This window comes from Podarcis filfolensis (assembly GCF_964270895.1).
Source record: "Podarcis filfolensis genome assembly, chromosome: 10".
In the NCBI taxonomy this organism is placed as follows: domain Eukaryota; kingdom Metazoa; phylum Chordata; class Lepidosauria; order Squamata; family Lacertidae; genus Podarcis; species Podarcis filfolensis.
The window spans coordinates 2,349,864-2,362,489 of NC_139612.1; the positions used below are offsets into that span (position 1 = coordinate 2,349,864).

General features: G+C 43.8%; 1 protein-coding gene across 6 annotated transcripts in view; it reads right to left on the bottom strand.

Moving 5' to 3' along the window:
* The window catches only part of FRMD4A (FERM domain containing 4A), a 426,455-nt gene that overhangs the window by 223,273 nt on the left and 190,556 nt on the right, over nucleotides 1-12,626 (bottom strand). The window lies entirely within an intron of this gene.

Genomic DNA, 12,626 nt, shown 5'->3' on the forward strand with positions numbered 1-12,626 from the left:
GACGGAGAGTTGTTAGGGTGGTTAAGGATTAGGATTTGGGTTAAGGTTAGGGGTAGGGGTAGGGTTCCCTTCTTGTCAGGGAACTCTGGGAGTTGTAGCTCTAGTTAAGGGTTAGCGTCAGGGGTAGTGCTAGGATTAGGGGTAGGGTTTCCTTCTTGGCAGGGAGCTCTGGGAATTGTAGGTCTGGGAGGGAAACAGGGGGGTCTCCTAACAACTCTCGGCACCCTTTTCAAACTATAGCTCCCAGATTCTTTGGGGGAAGAAGCCGTGAGTGTTTAAAGCGGCTTCATAGCGCTTTAAATGGTGTGGATGTGGCCCTGGCCTCGCTCACCCCACTGCCTCTTATTATTGAGGAATCGAATGGATTTCTCCAGTTCAAATCTCTCGGAAATAGGAAACAGGAAGAAGAAAGACTTTGTATCTCATGTCATTTTGAAATGTCTTAACTTGAAATGCCAATAAAGGTATTTGTATTGTATTGTATTGTATTATGATTAACATGGGAAGTGGAATGGTAAAATGTTAATGAGGTGGACGCGATACTTCTGTAAACTGGCATGTTTCTTGTGGGCGTGGAAGGAGGGACTTGCGGCCAGACAAGCGACTTTATAAGATGGGTTTTTCCTGATGATGTGCCTGATCTTGGGTTACCCCACCTGCAAGTGTGTATAAAATAAAAAGGTTTCCTAATTCACCCATTTTGTCCAGATCACTTTATTTAAAAGGATCCAGAGAACTCAAAGGAACCAGTTTATTTCTCTCTCACAAAGGGCAAAATAAATAAATAATACCAATCCCTCAACTGCCAAAACGAATGGTCTTGCAGCACTGTAAAAACAACAGATTTTGGGGAAACTTTTTAAAAATGGGAGGGTCAGGGGGCCTTGGTTTCTGAGGGTGCCATGGAGTCCACATGCCACACGTGTCACAAGGGGGGCTCCTCTGTCATCATTTCTTTATTAACAAGTGCTCCCCCTTGAGGCCCAGTTTCCCCAGCCCTTTCTATGCATGGTCTGTCACGAACAGACATAGCAGCTGAGGGGAAAGAGGCAGTTTCTTATTCTAGAATTTCAAACACAGGAGGGCAGGAGGGGGATATTTTTCAGCCCAGGGGCTGCATTTCCCTCCACACAACACTAGTCAAATGCACAAATGAACAGAGCAATGAAAGAAAGCCTTATCTTGGCACAGGAAGCTGTTCAAGGAATGACATGCAGAGAGAAAGCACCAAACCCAATTAAACCTATTAAGAAAGTGGTTGTTCAACCCCCTGGAATACAGGAAACTCAGCTGAAATTTAGGAAACGTTTGTATTTCTGCATGTGTTTATAGTATCCACATTGCTATTCAGAATACTCGAAATGGGGGGGAGGGACACCTCAGCTGCACACCCACCTCCCTTCCCTGCCGGCTATCTCCCCCTCCACCACCCCACTGGCATTGCATCCTCCCCCAGGCCCTCCCCAAAAAGCTCGCTGTGACCCAAGACGTTTTGCACTCACCTGAACCCTTGCAGGGAAGGGGGCAGAGCACAATGGGAAGGGGCGGGGCAACCGGGCTGCTTAAACCACGCCCCTTTTCCAACGGAAGCGGCCTGGGGGGGGTCAGTATCCAGCACCCCCTTCTCTGCCTCTCTTGAACTCTTTGACTTTAACCCTTAAGACTATGCAAGTGAAACAGCCACCATCCCTCCCTGAGTTTTTCCGCAAGGTCTTCGCTTTTTGGGGGGTGGGGTGAAATGTACTTTTGTTTAAAACGTGAGGAGGGAGAAAGGGAAGAATAAAGACGCAGAGTCAGCTTCCAGGACTAATGAAAAGATTGTTTAGCCTTCGACAGGCAATTCTTTGGAAATAAATTAGAGGAAGGGTTACACGCCTCAGCCTGAGTAGACATCCATCCCAATGCACTTTGGTATCATTAGCACAAATGGAATATGCCTCTGGTATTGCTTTTCATTTAAGGTGCCCTGAGAGGCTAGGCATATTATTCAGCAGAGCTTGTATTTCCCTTTCCGATATGATGTGGGGAGAAATACCAATCTCATGACTCCATGGGTGGTTTATTCAGGGGCAGGTGGGGGGACGTTTATACTCTGCACACACATTTTGCACAACTCATAAGACACTACAGAAATAAACTGCCTGCTTGGCATGAAAGAAGCTAAGCCACATGAGATGAGGCCTTGTATTGGCTTCACCCCAAGTCTCTCTCCCAATCTCACAAGGCCAGGAGATGCCAAGCTATGCCCTTGTGATATTTGACTTTGAGGCCATGGCACCCAGGAAGCTTCCTTCTGTGCCTGCTGTATTCTCCTTCTCTGCAGGCATTGCCACAGGTCAGGGGGAGCATTTTCTTCTCTTCATCACAACTGACAAAATGGCACCACAGCACTTGGGCTTGCCGATCAGAAGGTTGGCGGTTTGAATCCGCACAACGGGGTGAGCTCCTGTTGCTCTGCCCCAGAGCTCCTGTTGCCTCTGAATCTAGCGGTTCAAAAGCACAAAGTGCAAGTAGATAAATAGGTACCGCTGCGATGGCAAGGTAAATGGCGTTTCTGTGCGCTCTGGTTTCCGTCATGGTGTTCCGTTGCGCCAGAAGCGGCTTAGTCATGCTGGCCTTAGTCATGCTGACTCGGAAAGCTGTCTGTGGACAAATGCCGGCTCCCTCGGCCTGAAAGCGAGATGAGTGCCACACCCCATAGTCGCCTTTGACTGGACTTAACTGTCCAGGGGTCCTTTACCTTTTCTTACATGGGGTGGGGAGGAGTGGGGGGGATTTGATTCAGTTCTCATTTAAATACAAACCTACCTAATTCACACTGAAACAGTACATGGACTAAAACATAGCCATCTTTTGAAATTCACACCTCTCCAATTTTTTCATTGCAGTTCTCCAGCCAAGTAATGTGTACAAAAATGCATATGCTAGGGTAAAGTGTCCACCACGATGCAAATAATAATATAAACAAATGTGTATATTGAAGTGTATGGGGTGTTAGGGGAGGAGTAGTACTTCTGGTGGCGGACACATCATGCTCCTTTTGAGGTAGCTTGTCCACTTTTGGTCTCCATCCTGCACTCAGCTCTCACCTTTGGCTCCTAGAAGCTGTCAGCATGTGACAGCAGCCACACCCCGGGAACGGCTTCTCCTGGCCAGCTAAACCAGGTGAGGGGAGCCAATGGGTTTTAAACACTCAGTGAGTTAGAGACTCACTGCATGTGAAGACAAGCTCTGGCAGATTGGGTGGGCGAGACCAAGAATGGGTCCAACCGTCAAGAAAGGTGTTGTAGAGGGAAGTGAGGGGCCTGTCAACCTGGGAACATAGCCGATCTAGGAGAAGGAAAGCTAACCTCTGCTGCCTTGCAGGATATCTTCAGGAAAAGAGAAGGTTAAGGAGTAAACCCTACAAATCCAGAGTGGAGTCCCCAAGATGGCTTCTTGTAAGCCTCCTTCTGGCAGCCAAGCTGGTGCCAAATGTCTTATTCGGTTTTCCCTTCGACCCCATCAGCGAGGCCAAGAGAGTCTTGTCATCTGGGCAGCCCAGGACCTCCATGCACACTGCCCAGCCTTGCACCCAGGGAGGTTACTTTGGCACTGCTAACACAGCAGATTGGCTTCATTCCCAGAGGCACACTCCACTGTCTCTCAAGACAGACGGATGCTAACAAGAACATTAGGGGAAATTTGTAGTAAAATGCTGATTAATTGTCATGGGAATTTTTAACACCCCCCTGCCCCTTTAATTGTTGTGGAAATGTGGAGGACTGAAACAAATGCTAGAAACTGAATAAACCAAACAAATCTGCTTATTCCTACATTGAAATAAGAGCCAGTTCTGTCATAATAATTATCCTGCATTTATATCACTTCTGTGTAAGAAACGGTATGTTCATTCACATGTATGAAGAATGCAGTGTGGCAGATCTATTTATCTTATGGGGCAGTGAACAAAGTTATATCCCACATAGGACAATTGTCATGCATGAAAGGAGTCTTCAGCACATCACAGAGTCTCTGTACGATTAGGACTGCTTTCTGAGGCTGGAAATCTCCACTGTGTTATAAAAGTCTACAAAATCCTTTCCCAAGGGCACATTGTCTACAGTCTTATTGAGCACCTTGTTGATGAAAAATTACTAGAGCCCTTACTGCCTGGATGGCTATTCACCTATACAAAACTGGAGTACATTCATACTACAAAAGTGTATTGGTTTTAAATCAGTTAAACTCTCACAGCTTCTTCCGAAAAATATTGGGAACTCTAGTTTAGTGGAAATCCTCTTGGTGAGAAAATGATGACTTTTGTTAGTGCTGAAAGGGGAATAGGTTTTGAACTGGTTTAAGTCTATAATGTATCTATGCCATTAATAAAAACTGGCAGATTGGGGAGCCCTGACCTGTACACTTCATAGGTGAAGAAAATTTGGGGAAAGAGGTGGATATGAAATGCAGCAAACAAACTTGCAACGTGGGGGCAAATGAGCACTCTCTCACGTGCACTCTGAGGTGGAGCGAGCGCTTGAGCAGATTGTTCTCATTTTTTGTTTTGTTCCTTCTAAGCTTCTTAGTGTGAAGGCAGTTATCCCAGGGCTTCGTACCATGTAAGACAGATGGCCAGACCAGGAAATCAAAACCTCCCTGTTTGCTTTATGGGGCTCCTTGCCTTATTTATGTAGTTTTAAGTGCCAGTTGTACTTCATACTTTGCCTTCAGAGAAAAAAATAATGAAACATTTAAAAAACTGCTCCTGGGATTGGGGAAGGAGGTGATATCACAGGTACAAGCCAATCCACACCACTGACAGCTAGTTTCTGTTGTAGACTTGCAGACCCAGTTATTTCAGGGATTGACCCAGGAGATGAAAAAGCACATTTGAACTGACCACAGCAAGGCCTATAAATCTGTATCTGCTCCATTTCCTTAGTTTTACATAGAATTTAAGCGGTGTGCTTTATTTCAGGTTTGCTAAACCTGTGGCCATTCAAACCATTTCAAAATGATAGGCGAACATACTGCTTTTCCCCACCCCATTCCCCATGAAGTAGGAATCCCAGCCTGCATTTTTAAGATAAATAGCCCTCAGTCTGACACATAAAGATGGTTGGGTTTTGGTGCAGTCTGCAGCAATCAGTGACACACTATCCAACTGAGATGTCTAATAATAATAATAATAATAATAATAATAATAATAATAATAATAATATTGCACTGTCAGACTGAGGTGACTTCCAGGAACACGATTCTTCAATCTTAGCTCTCAGATCGTAGAACAGAGTTGCTGCTTATGGAGGTGCCCTGGTTTGCACATCTCTTTAAATCATAGTTCAGCTTAATTAGGGTTTAAAGATGAGCACACAGGATGCAGGTGCACAGGGCTCAGATGAGACACTCTTTGCTGTTTCCCTAGCTTGCTGCTCCAAGGTTTGTTTCTTTCCAAACAAACCATGAGATGAAATCAAAGATTGTTCTTGACTTTGCTCATTCCTGGTTTGGGAGAAACAAAGCAGGAGCCCAAGCTCAAATGTAATGCCAAGTTGGATCATGGTTTGCCCCCAGAAGCAAGGCAACAACAGAAGACGCTCCCACAAATTGAGCAGCACGCACCAGCACTCTGTGTGATCCTTTTAAAACCGTAGTTTAGTATCCCTTGAAAAGGGATAATTGGGAACTCACTTTAAGCACCCAAGTGTTCCTTTATAACCATGTTTCATATGACATCAGGTGGGGCGAGGGTGGGTGTGGAAAAGTGGGCTCTCAGGCCAAATTGGGACCCAAATTTGGCCCATGGGATGGAGGCATCCTAAAAGAATGAAGAAGAAGAAGTTGAAAGCAGTTGAAAGCAGAATTAGGTGAAAGCAGAATGCCGAACAGCGAAACTAGAAAGGAATTAAAAAGAGTTAGCTATATCCATGACTTCACCAGGTAGTTGTAAGGGGAAATTAAGATGAAGGTCTGTACACACAGATCTAGGCATGTAGGTTCTGCGTGATGAGGTCTCCTGCTTTTCCCAGGGTTCTGTGCAGGCCTCTGGGGCTGATGATGTAAGGGTCGGGGCTGGGGCTGGCCTGTTAGTTGCCTGAACATACTAAGGAGGATCAGGGTTTGGAAAGCAAGCTCAATATTTTGAAGTAATAAGACGAGCAAAGTCAGAGATATGGAAGAGGAGAGGATGGTATAGCAGCAGGAGAATAAGTGAAAACTCAAAACAAGAAGCACCATGTTGTGAGAGGAGAGAGGATGGAAAAGAAGGCGGAAGAGTAGCCTAGAGAAGATTATCTTCCTTACACCTTTAGTGTTCCAAGGCACTGAAGAAGAATACAGTTGCTATGACTTCTGGCCTGTTCTTCAACTGGTCACCTTGCCCAACATCCTACCCCCTTCTCATAGTCAGAATTCTAAGTCTGACATACAACACACAGGAAGAGGATGGTCCAGGTGACCAGGGAGGGATAGGGGGGATGTGCAGTGGTTGCACCTTCTCTTTGGGATTAGAACATTTCAAGGTAAATGCACCATTTCTAGGCAAGGACTTTGCAAGCTTATTGGGAGGATACAGCTAACTCTTTCTAACTCTTTGCCCAGTCGCGTTGTGTGGAGGCCTCATTTCACCCAAAGTGACATTTGAGATGGTTTTGAAGGCTCCAGCTTAGACAAAATTGCAAAGGAAACCATTTTTAAAAGTGTTTTGATTGGGCTGATGGAATTTTAAAAAGTGGGGCAGGGAGGAGAAAGAGAGCCTAAGGCAAAATGAGACATAAATTTGGAAATTCATAATTAGGGAAAATATCTGAAGAATGCTAAGGGAAGCTAAAAGAATATCTGTGGGAGTAGCAAAAATTATACGTTACACACCATGGTTTAACGATCAGTTTGCCACCATTTTTACTGGAAGAGCACTCTGAAACCTAGACATTTAGCAAGTGACATTTCCTGCACCACTTAATTCCAGGAAAGACTTCACACCAGCATAATCTGTGTGTGTCAGGATGTTGTTCACAACTCAGGAGCAGCTCCAGTAAAAGACTCGCCCGCTCCTGCTATGCTCCACCACAGAGTCATGTGGCCCCTGCGCATTTGAACAGAATATGCTGGGATACAAATGACTGCACAGAGCATTGCTTTTCAAACTAGGAATGTTTATGCTCGCATTGAAATGCCTTTTCTGTTTGTTTCACAACTGCTAAGACTATCAGTGATCACTGAGTTTTCCTTTCATATTTCTAAAATTATTACAGTCCAAAGCAGAGGGAGATGGGTGGGGCAAAAAACAAATGCCATACTGGTGAGCAATCAGAATTAAAACTGTGGTAAAACTGCTCTCAGTAAAGCTATTTCCCACGACACAACTGCATTCAGTATAACCCACAATTGGACAGGCTGCCAATCACTTGCTGTGTTTGCTCAAAGCAGGGCTACTTTGAAACCCTAAAGATCACTTAGAGCTTTCTCTGGTCAGGCTGAAAAGGAATAATCTACAAACACCTGAGAAATGAAATTTTATTTCAAGAACAGACTTCTTGCAAGATATAACTGGGGTGGGGAAGGAGTAGGGGGAGTGACAATAGGAAAACTGGAAATAAGCAAAAGTTGCACTGAACGTGTCTGAAAACGAGGCTGAAAACCCATTTGTGTGAGAGAATTATTTCTGAATAGCCCTGTTCATGAAAAAATAATTCTTTCATCACATGAATTATTAGTTGGCCTGGTCGTGTGCCAAACCTGGTTAAACCAATTCATGTTTACCCAAATTTCCTCCTGCAATTTCTATTCCTTCATCCCCCTTTCGATATCAAAGAGTTGTTACATGCTCCTATGTTCCAACAATGGCCATGCCCAATTACTGAATGTGCCCCATGTGTAAAACTGGCTGTGACTCTCTGATAAGGGTTCGCTCAGTGACAGACCCAAGTTAAATGGTTAGGCCCTGTGTGGTAAGTAAGTATTTGGGAAAGGGAAGATGCCACTTGTTTTGCAAATTGTAAACCCAAAGACCCAATTCAATACACTATCAACTAGACTTTCCCAAGCCTGCCATGTGTAGGAGGATGGCTGAAAACAAATACATCAGAAGCAGCTTCTGTGCCATGGTGAGTAAAGCTGTCCACGTAGAAATTCCCTTTTCAGACCATAAAACTAGTTGCTCTTTTTCTCCTTCCAAACATTCCTTTCCCACAGCCAACAGCTTCACACACAAATTGTGGAAGGTGGCCAGGAGGCCATCTTCACGGTGTGTGCAAGGCAGACATACGAAGCTTACTGCCTGGTGCAAGGAACTGCTTTGGGACGAGTCAGGGGTTAAGTAATGATTGGGGGAGTCCAGAACCTTTAATAGCTGCACAGAGCAATGCATTTTGGCAGGTGAATCTTGTTATGCAGGGATGAAATCCTCTTCTCCAGAATTATTGAAGGTATACGCTAAAAGCCCTCTAAGGGCAGTCACACTTTATCGACTTAAAACTCAGTGAGGTAGTTCCCTCCTGCACTTCAAGTTGCGTTTTACATTTCTGTATGCACCATATGATTACATTATTTGTTTTCCCTGCATTGCCTGATTTGTTGCTGTGCATCTGCAACCACCCCAACCACTATTCCAGGAAGCCACTATCTATGCATGCACAAAAGGTTTCTAAAATGTACACCTCAACTTACATTTTAGAATCAGATGTAACTTGGTTTAAGAGAAAGTGCACCAACCAGCAGTATTTCTCTAGAAACTGCAAGATACGTAACAAACTATAGCCAACGTCATGAATTCTCTGCTTCAGACGCAAGTGTGGAAGTTTACCCAAGCCACAGTAAATGGTGCACAGCCTAAGGTGGCATCTGCATACATATAAAAGACGTTCTGAAATTACTTTTTTTAAAGTGTTTTTAAAATACATTGAATTTTCCATAAGGATCACCATTGCCATCTAGTGTCACATTGTATATTGCACTTAAAACACCCTTAAAACGTTTTATTTACAGCTCTATAGCTGAGTCTTTAGTTACTTACAGAATGAGTGGCCAACCTGCAGCATTGATGTCATATGGGTTGCCAAAGTGGTGAAAAGCATGTGGTGGCACACCTGGGCAGGAGCAAGAGGGTTTGTGGGCCTGGCTAGGGCAATAAAAAACCTTGCCTCCCCTCTACCCTTCTTCTCTAGAACTGTAGTGGGAGCAGATGGCACTCCTCCCTCACCTGAGGGCGCCCAGAGACCAAGGCCAGCCCCATTGCTTGGCTAAGAATCCCACAAGTGTCTCTTCTCCTCCCTCCTACAAATGCAATATTAATGCATTAACTAACTAACCATTTGCTGCCCTTTCATGGCACCTCACTCTGCCTAATGCAGGGTGCTCACCTACTCTGTGAAATAACTCACCCCTTCCTTCCCACATTCCACAGTCTGATCCCTCACTGACTTACACTCAGACACGTGTGCATTTGTAACTCTAGTAAGACAAGACACCATTTTGAAGCAGCCCTCAGGGTTCATTGTCAACTTTTGCCCACAGAATATGGTCAGACCCCTCAATACGTGCCGAGATATGGAAGCTAACAGAAAATCAAAGGCTGTTGTGCAGGGAGCGTATTAAGCAAAACCCCTGGAAGGTTATTCAACATACGGACGTTCAAAGGAGACCTAGAATATATGGCAAAATCACCCCCAAGCAAATGCTCCTCTGAGAAACAATATACATATCAAATTCACATCATGTAAAATCTCTGGGGAAACAAAAAGAGCTTGTTCTGGTGGAAGGTGGCGGGTCTCAAACAACACCTGATATAATTAGTTCCACTGAGAATACAGTTTGTGAAATAAAGGGTGATCAGGTAAACCAGCAGCTAATAGGAATGGTGAAAAATAAGACTCCTGTCTCCTCCCAGCTCCCTTACCCACCTGGGAATCCTGAGCCCATTTGAGCAGAACCGCAAGCTAAGAAATCAGGTTACATTTCACTTCCAATCCTCCGGAGGATGATTATAAAAGAGGCAATTTGCCTTGTTAACTCTCCCACCTACAATCAGAGCTTAGTGGTACTGGGAAGCACTGAAGAAAATAATCTTTCAAGGGCTTGATCCACTCAAGGTTAATGGGTGAGAGGCTTTCTGGAGCTTGGCATGCAGCCACACATATCTTGATTATTTTAATGACAGTTTAGGTTTAGCAGTGTCTTTGGGTGACCGGATGCCAACAAAGAACCAAGAAGAAACAGGTCTAGTTTTTCCTCTGCTTCAGGTGAGAAGACTCACCTGGCAAAATTTCTTCCTGTCCATAACTTACGCAAAAAGTTTGCCTTTAAAAAACAAATTTTGGGTCCCAGCCAGTTCGAGTCCTGCTCAGAGCAGACGAATTGAAATGATTGTTTGTGGCTAATGAAGGTTTATTCCTATTAATGGATGCATAACTGAGTTGGGTACAGCATATTTTGTTAAGATATCTTGTGCTCTCTTCACTTCCCAGAGTAGCAAGACATTTTATAGAGGGACACATGAGTGTTTGTTTGGATGAGAGAGCACTGGAGACTTGGGATGTCCTTGCAATACTTTATTGACAAATATATGAGCGAAGCATCGAAGAAGCAAAGAACCACTCCTGCGGCCGGCAGCCCAATCGCGAGTCCTGCTTAGGATTTGAACAAAGGTTCTTCACCTGACCCTCCTTTCCAGACTAGACTGCAAAAAGTCTCCACCCACTATATAGGGTATTATGATGGGTATTATATTCCAAGGCTGGAAAAGGATTCCCAGTTTTCACATAACATATTATTAACAGTCTTCTGCCAAATTCTTGACACACCCTGCACCCAAGTCAGGCATTACTGTAGTGTAGGAAAAGCCACAGAGTCTGGACCATTCACAGGGCTACAAAGAGAACATCGATTCCTCCTTCTTCCCCATTTTCTGCTTCCCAGAACTCATACCACATCTATGGTCCACATATGTTTATCCATACAGAAAAATGTAAAACAGAGGGTTGAAGAGGGAGAAAGAGAGAGAAATAAATAAATAAATAAATAAATAACTTAATGGGGATGATAAAGATTGGACATTGCCAATTATTCTTCCTCTTATGGCAAAAACTAAACTGAGACAGGAAGTCCTAACTTGCTGGCAATATTCCAGCCCACAGAGATCAACCAGAGGGTCTCTGATACTACACTCTAAGCATTTGGCACAACAGACGGAGTTTATTTGTAATGTAATTTATCCTGGAGGCTTCCAAGCTCCTGCTCCCAATTTTAGAAACATTAGTTTTTTCAATGGTTTACATTTTCCCACCACTTATGTGAGAACTGAAATTTTCCCCTCGGAAAAATGTGTCCCTGTGTCAGAGGGCTTTGCCCTAAAAATATCAGTAGGAAGACAAGCTAAATATAGTACAGAATCAAAACTTCAAATTCTTGAAAAACACCCAATATAAGCAGCCGTCTAGGGAACTAATGCAAGGAAATGTCTATGCGGTCTCAGAGAGATTTTATATATGTACATTTTCTATTATAGTAGTCCTATATTGCTAGCCCTAGATTCTGTTTATGTAGAGTTCAAAGGTAGGATATGAGACATTCCAGCTTCAAATAATCTGCAATACGCTGACTTCCAAAAACGGAGTACCACAGGGTTCCACCCTAGGCCCGTTGTTCTTCAACATCTTCATAAAGACTTGGACAAAGGAACTGAAGGGATGCTCATCAAATTTGCTGATGACACCAAATTGGGAGACGAGGCCAATGCAGACAGAATTGGGACTCAAAATAACCTTCACAGATTGGAAAACTGGGCCCAAATTTACAAGATGAATTTCAGGAGGAGCAAAAGTGAGGTTCTGCACTTAGGCAGGAAGAATCAGATCCACAAATATAAGATGGGGGACACCTGGCTTACTAGCAGAACATGTGAAAAGGGTCTGGGGGGGTCATTCTATATCAAGTGATCCAAGTTTTAATTATTATTTTTTACTTCATGTCATCCAATTTTCTTAAAATTTTGTGCACTTGTTGAATGATGAAAACTAAGATAAGAGCATGGTGTCCTTCGCACTCTGCCCCCCTCTTGCTTCAGTGGAGTCGGCAGTGAGGGCTGGGCCGGCACGCAGTGGTCTCCATTCGCCCTCCACGTCCCACCTCCCTGGCACCATGAAAACATGCTTCACTGCTGCTCACACAGGCTGTCCCTTATCTTCAGAAAAGACAAATCTGTCGTGGGGAGACCCCTAACTCTAGCTCTATATTCCAAATTTATATACCACTTAACGTTTTTGCCCCAGATCTCTACACACTGTACAGAAATGATAAAACAAAAACACAGTAAATGCAATAAAATAATACAAATAAACATCAGAACAGAAGAAATGTATTGTAAAAAGGCCATTATCTAAAACATAATTTTCCACAGCTATAAAAGAGAAAGTGACATTAAGTATGGTATTTTCTCCCCACAGACAGTTCAGTGAATTTTTATAAAAGTTGAACATCCAGATGACCAGAACCTGCATAAAATGTTGCTAAATTCCAAAAATGCAGCATTGAGATTATTGTCAATTTGGCTAATGGGCTGGAGGTCCCCACCCATTTGTAGCCAATAAAAAGCACAGGAGACAAGATAGAACCTCATGGTACCCACAAGGTGAAAGACATGGGGTAGA